Raw genomic sequence first — 10,580 nt, 5'->3', positions numbered from 1 at the left:
GATTGAGTAATTATTTTTGGATCAAGTCCAATTGAATTGGATTCAGTTGGGTTTGACCCGATTAGGTTAAGTGTTGACCTAATCGCTAAGGTATTTTGGTCCCTGATCTGATTAGAGATTGGGCTTAGTCAATTTCTGATTTGATTAAGATTTTATTGAGCCTCAATAAGTCTAATTAAGTTGGGTTTAACTTAGTCTAATTGTGCTTAACCTATTTTGATTAGGTTGGTTCAATTATGATCAAACCACCTTTTGAATTCAACTCCCTGCGCCACCTCACTTCTCTGCGCCCATTTGAATTCACGAGAAGCAACTTCTCATGAATTTTCTCCCACACAAAGGCATCCCACGCCCACCCTTGTGCGCCAATTATCTGGATAAAAATAAGTTAGTTGGCCATTCAAATTCAAAGGATGTTTGAATTTGAATGGACAACCAACTAATCCATGCGCCACCCACCTTATCTTGTGCGCCCCTTGCTTTACACAAGAAAGAGTTTCTCATATAAACTCTCCATGCACAAAGAAGCCATGCCTCCTCTCTTCTCATGCCCAGAGTGGATAAGGATGAGTTGGTTTGCATTTGAATTCAAATTCGATTTGAATTCAAGTGTGCAACCACTTATCTTTATCCTTTCACGTGGATAAGACACGTCTTGCACTGTTTTAAAAGAGAAAGGGAGGTGGGGCGTGCATAAAAATTTTTTGAGAGAGAATAGTGGGCGTGAGGAAGCCTTGTGCATGAGTAGAAAGTTCAAAAACTTTCGAGAGAAAAAGAAAGAAAAGAAACAAGAGTGGGGCGCAGGGTTTTTAGTGAGTAACCTAGGGTTTTTGCTTGGGGTTCGGGAAGTGAGAAGGTGAGCTACGAGTGTCGTGAGCCCACCAAACTTCAGAGAGAGCTTCATCAACCTCTCTACCATCTTTACTAATGATCTAGAGTATTCAAGGAGTCAGCAGACATCGATCGAAGGAGTTCGATCAGCATCGATCGTCGAAAGGGCTTAACAACAAACTAGCATTCGTGAGGAGTCGATCAGATCGGAAGCTTCATGTGGATGATCCGTAGAGGTCAGACACACTATGTGACTATGTTGCAACGATCAGACCTTCCAAACGGTGATCAGATTGCAGCGATCGACTACCTACACGAAGGTAATGTGTTCTGAACATATAACAGTAAATTATTTACTGTAGAAGTTTGAATTTCAAATTTAAATGCATGCTATACATCATATTTAGATCCTAGTATAGAGTAAACACATATTAATTAATTAGATTAATTAATATTTTTTGTTGTAAAATTATAATTTTGAAAAAATTTTAAAATTATCCTTTTACCCCTGCACTGAAATTCACTTCACTGATAAATTGGAGGATAGATCTATAATAGCTTATTTTATAGAGTATCCAAAAGAATCAATGGGATACTACTTCTACTTTTAGTAAAATCACAATGTGATTGTGAGTTGGAACACCATATTCTTAGAAAAATAGTTTATCCAGGATGGTGGCAGTGGAAGGTTAGTTAAGCTCGAAGAGAAGATCTCTGAAGAGTAAAGAGCTATAGATCCTCAGAAACCTATTATTCATGAGTCAGTAGTTGACGTTCCTCTACCACCTTGTAAATCTAGTAGAATTTTTTGACCTCCTAAAAGGTACATGGGTATGGTTACGGAGGAAGTAAAGAAAATATTCCTTATGGAAGATAAGGATCATGGTAATGATTCTAATACCTTTGACGAAGTGATGTCTGATATTGATTTTGAGAAATTATTAGATGTAATGAAGTCAGAAATTGACTCGATGCATTCAAACTAAGTATGGACCTTAATGGATCCACCTGAGGGTATAGTACTCATTGGGTGTAAATGAATCTACAAAAGAAAAATAGGTGCCGATGGTAAGGTAGAGACCTATAAAGCTAGGTTTGTGGTAAAATGTTATAGCCAGCATGAAGGTATTGACTATCAAAAAATTTTTTCACCCATAGCTATGCTGAAATTCATACGTACTTTGCTTGCTATTACAGCTTATTATGATTATGAAATCTGATAGATGGACGTAAAAACTACTTTCCTGAATAGATATCTTGAGGAAGATATCTATATGGAGTAGCTTTTAGGTTTCAAATCTGGTGATGGTGATCACAGAGCCAGCAAGCTGCAAAAATCTATATACGGATTAAAGCAAGTCTCTCGAACTTGGAATCATCATTTTGATGATGCGATCAAATTGTTTGATTTCATGAAGAACGAAGAGGAACCTTGTGTATATAAAAAGATCAGTGAAAGCGTAATAACATTTCTCGTATTGTACGTAGATGATATTCTTCTCATTGAAAATAATATTCTCATATTGACCACGGTCAAAAGATAGTTGTCCAAAGAATTCTCCATGAAAGACCTACGAAAAGCATCCTATATTCTTAAAATAAAGGTCTATAGAGATAGATCTAAAAAGATGTTAGACCTATCACAAAAGTTGTACATAGAGAAAGTGGTGAAGAGGTTCAGCATGAAAAACTCTAAAAGAGGACTTTTACCTCTTAGATATAGTATTCATCTTTTCAAGATGATATGTCCAACCACATTTGAGAAAGTTCAGTGTATGAGTAGGATTCCTTATGTCTCAGCTATAGGAAGCCTCATGTATGTCATACTGTGTACTCAACCTGATATTGTCCTTGCTATAAGTGTCATGAGTAGGTATCAGTCGAATCCAGATGAGGAGCACTGGATAGCTGTAAAAAATATCCTTAAGTACTTGAGAAGAACTAAGGATTTATTTTTGATCTTTGGAGGAGGTTCTAAGTTGTGAGTCAAGGGATATACTGATTCAGACTTCATGTCTGATTCTAATGATAGAAAGTCTACATCAAGATATGTGTTCGTATGCAATGGTGGCGCAGTCAGTTGGAAGAGTTTCAAGCAACCCATCATAGTGGATTCGACCATAGAGGCTGAATATGTCGCTGCTTCGGATACTGCAAAGAAAGGTTTCTAGTTCAAAAAATTTATCGCGGAACTTGAGATTATGACATCGGATGCCATACCACTTTACTGCGACAACAATAGAGCCATAACACTTGCTAAGGAGCCGATGTCTCATCAGAAATCAAAGCACATCGAACGGCGGTATCATATCGTATGCGACCACTTCGAAAAAAAATATGTTGAGGTATGAAGAGTAGACTCCATGGACAACGTGACAGACCCGCTGACAAAGCAATTGAACCAGCCAAAAAATGAAAGTTCACCTTGAAAGGATGGGATTTAGATTAGTGGCCAATTGACTTTAGTCCAAATAAGAGACTGTTAGATGTATGTTCTAGAAGCCAATATGGCTGACATATTATAATAAAGCTAGGACACAATTATGTACTTAATATATTGATTTGATCAATAAAAGGACAAGTTTAATTTTCATTCAAGAGTGATGTGCTTTTGAATCGTTCATGGAATTAATATTTTCATACATATTCTCAAAGTGTTGAGAATTAGAGACATGTATTTAATTTTTAAATGCTCCCGATCATAGTATTATCATGAGGACGGTGATCGATACGGATAGACCGGCACATAGATCACTTTTTTTGGGATAGATGAGTCTCTGGTATACAGTGTAGAGATACTGAGTGACGAGGGCGGATAGTTATTAGAGAATAACTAATATTGAGTGTAACCATACGAGAGATCACTTGAATTTTTTCTCGATCGTCAATGATTGTCTCGATACCGTAGTTGTGTGAATAGTCTTTTGACCTATGATGGTACGACTGTTCGCAGTGAGGCTACTGTAGTTTGGCTGACACATAAACATGATCTCAATGAGCCCTTGTAGTGGATGTTGGCGACAGTTGGTCAATTGTAGGAGTAGGATGCGCATCAAGATGGAATCTATCGACCTTGATAGAAAGGAGTAGCTTTATGGGATTTGAAAGACTAAGTTCGAGAGTCTGTGGCCACAGCATTGTGATTGATGGAAAAGAGTTTCCATAGGGATTACAGTTGGACTTGAGTTGATCGAATCTATCATATGACTGATGATGAGGTTTGACGATTTATCTATGACCTGCCATCTACTCGAGATTCATGATAGAGGAACAGAATCACACGTGAACTACATTTTGAGGTTCTTTTTCGGTTCTATTGGATTGCTACTACATACTACTAGGTGTCACTGATGAATTGTGAGAGCTCACTTGGGTTGCTCAGGATTAACAATCATTAATGAGTTAGAGTGAAATTGCTCCAACCCATTGAAAAGAGTTTCTATAATACTATGATAAAGATCATTGTATATCTCACTACCAGATAAAATTGAACCTATAGGGTTACACAATAAAGGGATTAGACCTGGAATAAGCAATTGGACTTATGAAATCTCAATTGGGTTTAGAGAAACCTTATTGGATTCAGGATAATTTTACTAGCACATAGTTGGACCCAATTTTTTCTTTACATTTGAATTTCTTATTTGATAAGATTAATTCAAATTTAATTACCTGCTAATAACCTAAATGAATTAGATTAATTGAGCTCCAATTGTTGGGTGTCTAAGGTTTTGGATCAAATGAATTAAGGGTTCCAGTCCTTAATTAATTTTTTTGATAGTTTTCATTGGATGCCACTTAATTTGATCAAGTTGGGTGTGTCCACCTATTAGAGAGCGTGTGGAACTATTATGAGGCATCCCATGGGTGCCATGTTGGGTGTGTTTTTATGGATGCAAAAGCTCTAATAGTTAGCACCTAAAGGATCTCCTAAAAAGAGTCAAATAACTAAAGGAATAAAGATTCCTAATGCAAGTAGGACTTGTATTAAGTGTTTGTTTAATTTTGAATAGGATTCAAATCTTATGCCTATTTAAAGGGGCCTTCTCTAAGGTCTCTAGAAACTTTAACCAGCAGCCCCACGCCTCCCTTGAAGAGCCCATGCCCCCTCTTTCTCTTCTTCCTCTCTTCTCTCTTGGAGATCCAACGCCCATACCTTGGGTGTCCTCCATCTTCAACGCCCAAAGGTGTTTGGGCGTCCCATATTCCTTGCTGGTTTCTAGTCCCTAATTGCTGCATAATCTAGGGAAGAAAAGCAAGACAAGAAGAGAAGAAGAAGATCAAGAAAAGGATCAAAGAGTTGATCGCGATCTAGGCTTCATTCAGATTCGCAGGCTGATTTTTTTTAGAGAAGAAAATCAATACCAAAGAAGGCTGTTCCAAGTTGATCCTGAGTGGATACCCATAGAGGCCAGGTACTTGCATGACTAAGAGAGAGCATCTTCTCTTTTAGATCCAGATTTGAAGAAAGGAATTGCGAAACAGGTATGTGATTCGATCACATATTCAATTTCAGCATTTGTTCAATTTCAACATATGAAGTAGATCCTAGTGGTTTATATTTTATGTATGCATGATGTAGATTAAAAGGTATTTTAATCTTCTATTCTACTGCGATATTTAGAAAAATTTTTTTTTGAAACATACATGCATGTCTCGATATAGAAATTCCAACACTTCTGTGGTGTTGGGATGATGCAGGACTAGGACCGATCCTGGGCAGGTCGAATTGGGTGACCGTCTCGGGCCCTATATTGATGTTTCAATGGAGTGTAAAGATGGCTTTTTATAATATTATAATAAAAAAATAATTAAATAGATTAATGATAGATTTTATATGCTGCTTAATAAATATATTTATAAAAAATTATTGTATGTAGATTATTTTTTTTAATAATAATTAATATTTAAAATATATTAATTTTTAATAATTTTTTTTTTATATTAAATTTAAAAAATATCAGAACCGGCCCTACGCAGCACTGGAAGTGATATCCCCTCCTCCCTCCCAACTCCTATTCTGCTTGCCAAAGAAAAAAAAAAAAAACTAACAAATGCCATGGCGATTGCTGCTAACCCATTCTCCACACAAAGCAGTACTAATCGGGTGGTTGGATCAATTTCCTTCAACCCTTTCCAGGGTTTATTTGCTCCCGCCTCTCCAAACATTTCCCTGTTTCTGAACTCCATTTCCTCTTTTCAGATCCCTTCTTCCCTCCGATGCTTCGCTCTCTCCTCTGCAGATACCTCTTCCGTTCCACCCCAATTGTCCTCCGTTTCCTCCACCACCCAAACCCCAAACCCCCTGACCAATCCACCGCCGCCGCCACCGTCTCCTACCTCAGAAGTTCCTGCGGCCTCTCCCTCTCCGCCGCCCTCTCCGCCGCCAAAAAAGTCCACCTCAAATCCACCGCCAACCCTGACGCCGTCCTCGCCCTCCTCAAAGGGCACGGTTTCACCAAGCCACAGATCGCCAACCTCGTCTCCAAGAACCCCGCCCTCCTCGCCGCCCGCCCGGAGAAGATCATCAAACCCCAGCTCGAATTCTTCGCCGGCATCGGCTACACCGGCGCCAATCTCGGCAAGCTCATCTCCTCCGACCCTAGACTCCTCTCGACCAGCCTCGAGGAAAGGATCGTCCGCAACTTCGACTTGCTCAAGACACTGCTCGGCTCGCCGGCGGCTGTGATCGCGGCGATCGCCGGCTCCTCTCGGCTTCTCCGGTGCAATCTCAGCACCGTGGTGCTGCCCAATTTGCAGACATTGAGAGATCACGGAGTTCCGGCGCCGAAGATCGTCATGTTGGTTAGTTGGTATCCACGAGTGCTGATGAATAAGCCCGATCGCTTCACCGAAACCGTCAAATTGCTTAAAGGAATGGGGTTGAAACCGATGTGGACAAAGTTCATTCTCGCTATCAATGCCATGTCGGGGCTGACGGCGGCGACGTGGGAGAGGAAGCTGGCGGTTTATAGAAGTTTAGGATAGTCTGAGAATGAGACTCTCATGGCCTTCACGAAGCACCCCAACTGTATGCTGTCATCGGACAAGAAGATAAGGAAAGTGATGGAGTTCTTTGTGAAGAAAATGAACTGGAAGCCGGCGTTTGTGGCAGCAGAGCCGAGGCTTTTGGGCTTTAGTCTTGAAAAGAGGACCATTCCAAGGTGCTCGGTTTTGAGCATTTTGGAGTCGAAGGGAGTGGTGAGCAGGAAATGGGGTGTGCACACTTTTCTGCTCATAAGTGAGAAAGACTTCTTAGAGAATTATGTGATCAAGTATGGGAAGCAGATCCCCGAGGTGCTTGAGGCTTACCAGGGGAAATTGGAATTTGTAGGGCTCCAGGCAAGGTACCGGAGAAGCCAATGGAAATCGGCAATTGCGGAAGAGTTTAATCGCCGGAGTTCTTGACTTCCTCTGTCTGTTCCATTTTGTAGTACTCTTGGAAGTCGTACAATTCCTTTGAAGTTTTGGCTCTGTCAGCGTGCCACTTCTACCACCTAAGTACGTTAATTTATTCTGATTTTTTACTCATTGTTCTAACTGTTAGCTGAAACAGGAACACGTTCTAAACTAGGTGCTTGATTACTTTGAGCGAGTTATTGTTGTATGATTCTTTGTCGCTGCAGCTACCAGAACGACATGCACTTTGCTGTCACAGCAATTACATTGCCAAGATGAGAGTGAATTATCTACATTCACGGATATATTCAGGCTAATTCGGGATGTTCACTTTTATTATGAAGGGGTTTTTGGAAGGGTAGCTTGGAAAATTATCTTGTGCGATGCAGCACCACTGTTGCTTGTTGTTTTGGCTGGCAAAAATTGATCCCCAAATGTTTCACATGAAAGAGAATAATGTTTCCAAATTTCCATTCTGCCCTGCATGAAGGTAAGATTTCCTGGAACTCTCTATTGGTCTGGGATTTTTTTTCTTACCCCCCAACCATGTAGTTCATTCTTGAAAGTTTATGTGACAAGGAACTACTTGACATTCTCTCTTTTGGACATCTGTATATGTTGCTGATTTGATTTGGAGGTCTTGAGTGTCATTTTGATCTTTAAATATTGGTGTTTGAGGCTATTGACCTTGTAAATGTCTAAGATTGATTTTCTCAATGTGCCACATCTTGTGTCTAATCTTCTAATTAAAATTTTATTCACATGCTTTCTAGCTGTTATTGACTACTCATGAAATTTAAACATTTAAGATAGAGGCAAGCAAGGTAGTGAATGAAATCCCCAAATTTTAATGAAAAATGTTTGGTTAACTTGGTTCTATTGCACAACTAGGTTATTTTCCTTTTGTAATTTTGCTTCATGTTCTTATTTTCAAAGGCTGTGGGTGTTTAGCAGAAGATAGAGTTTTGAAGGTAACGTGGTATCATGGCTTTGATGAAGGGCGAGAAGTGCGGTAACATATACCAATTGATTGAAAACACAGTTGTAGATGGACTTTCCAATGGTATGTATAGTAAGTTGGAGACATGTTGCTCAAGATGGTGTAGTTAGAGAAAGGTGACCATCTTAGGTCAGTTCTCCTGAGGAGTTCTTGATGAGCAAAGTTGTAGGTAGCAGCGAGAGCAGATTCAAGGAAGGCTCATGCTTGTGGCATGTTTGGAGTTGAGCTAGATGGTCATCTTTGCCAAGGTCCCATATGCAGTTCTCCCAAGGAGTTCTTAGATGAGCAAAGTTGTAGGTGACAGCAAGAGCAGATTCAAGTAAGGCTTGTGCTTGTGGCATGCTTGGGGTTGAGCTAGTTTTTACCTCAGGGAGAGGGCATTGTGCCATTCAGAACATGGATCAAGGGCTTCTACTAACTCTCTTATAGACTTGGCAATTAAAGGTGGAGAATGTTGAGATTATGGCTTTATTGTCATTTCATAGGGAATAAGTCCGAGCAGGGCTTGGACCTTCACTTCCCATTTCGACTTGCAAGCAGAAAGAGATCAGTGACCTCTACTTTTTAATAGGGACTTTGTGTATCCTTTGGTGATGCTAGCAGGGGAGTTCCATGGAGCCTTTGGCTGAACATGAATGAAGAAAAATAAAAAGAGAGAGAGAATGGAAGAGAAGAGGGGTGAGAGAGAGAGGGGGGGGGGGGGGGAGGGGGAGGGGGGGAGAAGAAAAGAGGAGGAATAGAAGAAGATAGAAAATATTTTTTTCTTGGTGCTCACCTCATGTTTTGGACTCTCATGATCTTTTGGCTCTTTCTTTTGTGATAATTTCTTTGTGCGGCTTTTCCCTTGTGTTTAACTCTCTTGAGAGTTTTCTCAAGTTTTTTTTTTCCTTCATGAATACTTGTACAGATCTTGATACTCAGAATATTATAGTGGATTCGTCACTCCCTTGGCAAACGTAGCCTAGATTTAAGATGAACTACATTAAATTTTGAGGTATGATTTCAGTTTTATTTTCTATTATTTTATTCAGACATTCCTCGTTTGTAAGATATATTAAAATTTTCCACTAAAAAGGAAATTAATTTAAATAAGATGTATCTAAATTTTTCCACTGATATTTGGATAATAATTAAGTAATATTCACTATTAACAAGATTTTACTTCATTATAGTGTGCTCTTTCTTTTATAATGTTTGGAATCCTTTTCCTCTTGTATCTCAATTGAAACATCTTCCCATGCATTGCATGGATCAGCTGCTTGTTTACTGGAAGAGGTTAGGCAAACTATATTTTATTATTAAGAAAGATGAAAGGTTTTAAGTCGTGGTTTGCTCTGATACGATAAAAATTTGAATCAAGTAAAAGATTGAGCTCATTTGTATCCATTGCTCGGCACAAAAGAAAAACAAATAGTTGCATCATTGATTGACCTAGCCATTTTTTCTAATCTACTTTATATGTAATGAGAAATCTTATCAAAAAAATAATGTAACAAGAAATCCATGGGGTCCGGCACATATGTGAGACAACTTGGCTTTCTCATTATATTATGTTGCACGTTGCCTGTAGAAAAAGATGGAGAGTCTAATGCATGCTAGACTCCTGAGACCCTTGTCGAGGATTCTAGTATCTATAATGGCTTGTGTTAAGGATGAATTGATCAACCATTTTTTCTACGGATGTATTCTCGTATAGAGAATGAATATATCATGAATTATCCCAGCCATCAAATATAGATAAAGATATGTTGACCCAGCCATGTTTACTAATATCATGATCATTCATATTCAATTTTGGAGCTAATTTTGCAATGGCTTGAAGTTCTATTTCTAATAGGATTGCTATCTAGATGTGCTATTTTAGGTCAAGATCAGGATAATAGAGGTTTTAGGCCACTAGGATTGCCTTTTGGTTTGATTTTGTTAATTTTTGTTATTGGACCTTGTGTGATCCAAATTTTTCTATTCTAAAAATTTGAAGATACCTTATTTCTTTTTTTTTTTCTTGTTTCTTTCTAATGAACAAAAATTTAAATGTTCCTTATATTTTTTTCCCTTTTTCGTCTGCTGCTTTTTTTTGTTCTTATTACTGTATTCTGCTTGCTGGAATTCTGGCTGTAGGCTGCCTCTTCTTTCTCTTCTTTGTCATCTATTTGTCTATTTTTTCTGTTGCTCGCTGGCTGCTAGAGCTGTAGTATGGTAATTCATCCTGTTCAGAAAATAATCGAATTTGTATCTTGAATCTTGAACTGATAAGCTGGGTTGAGATTTATTTCAGTAATTCTGAATTGATATCCTGTTGGATAATCTGATAATATTTACATACATTTGCGTGCATGCATGTATGTGT

The 10,580-nt window shown here is 38.8% G+C and overlaps 1 pseudogene; it reads left to right on the top strand.

The window, feature by feature from the left end:
* Positions 1-5,906: 5,906 nt before the first annotated feature.
* Positions 5,907-8,892, top strand: LOC140853840 (transcription termination factor MTERF15, mitochondrial-like; annotated as a pseudogene).
* Positions 8,893-10,580: the final 1,688 nt, after the last annotated feature.

Source organism: Elaeis guineensis, chromosome 14 (assembly GCF_000442705.2).
Source record: "Elaeis guineensis isolate ETL-2024a chromosome 14, EG11, whole genome shotgun sequence".
In the NCBI taxonomy this organism is placed as follows: Eukaryota; Viridiplantae; Streptophyta; class Magnoliopsida; order Arecales; family Arecaceae; genus Elaeis; species Elaeis guineensis.
The sequence above is the reverse complement of the archived record's forward strand: the minus strand, read 5'-3'. Positions and strand labels throughout refer to the sequence as shown.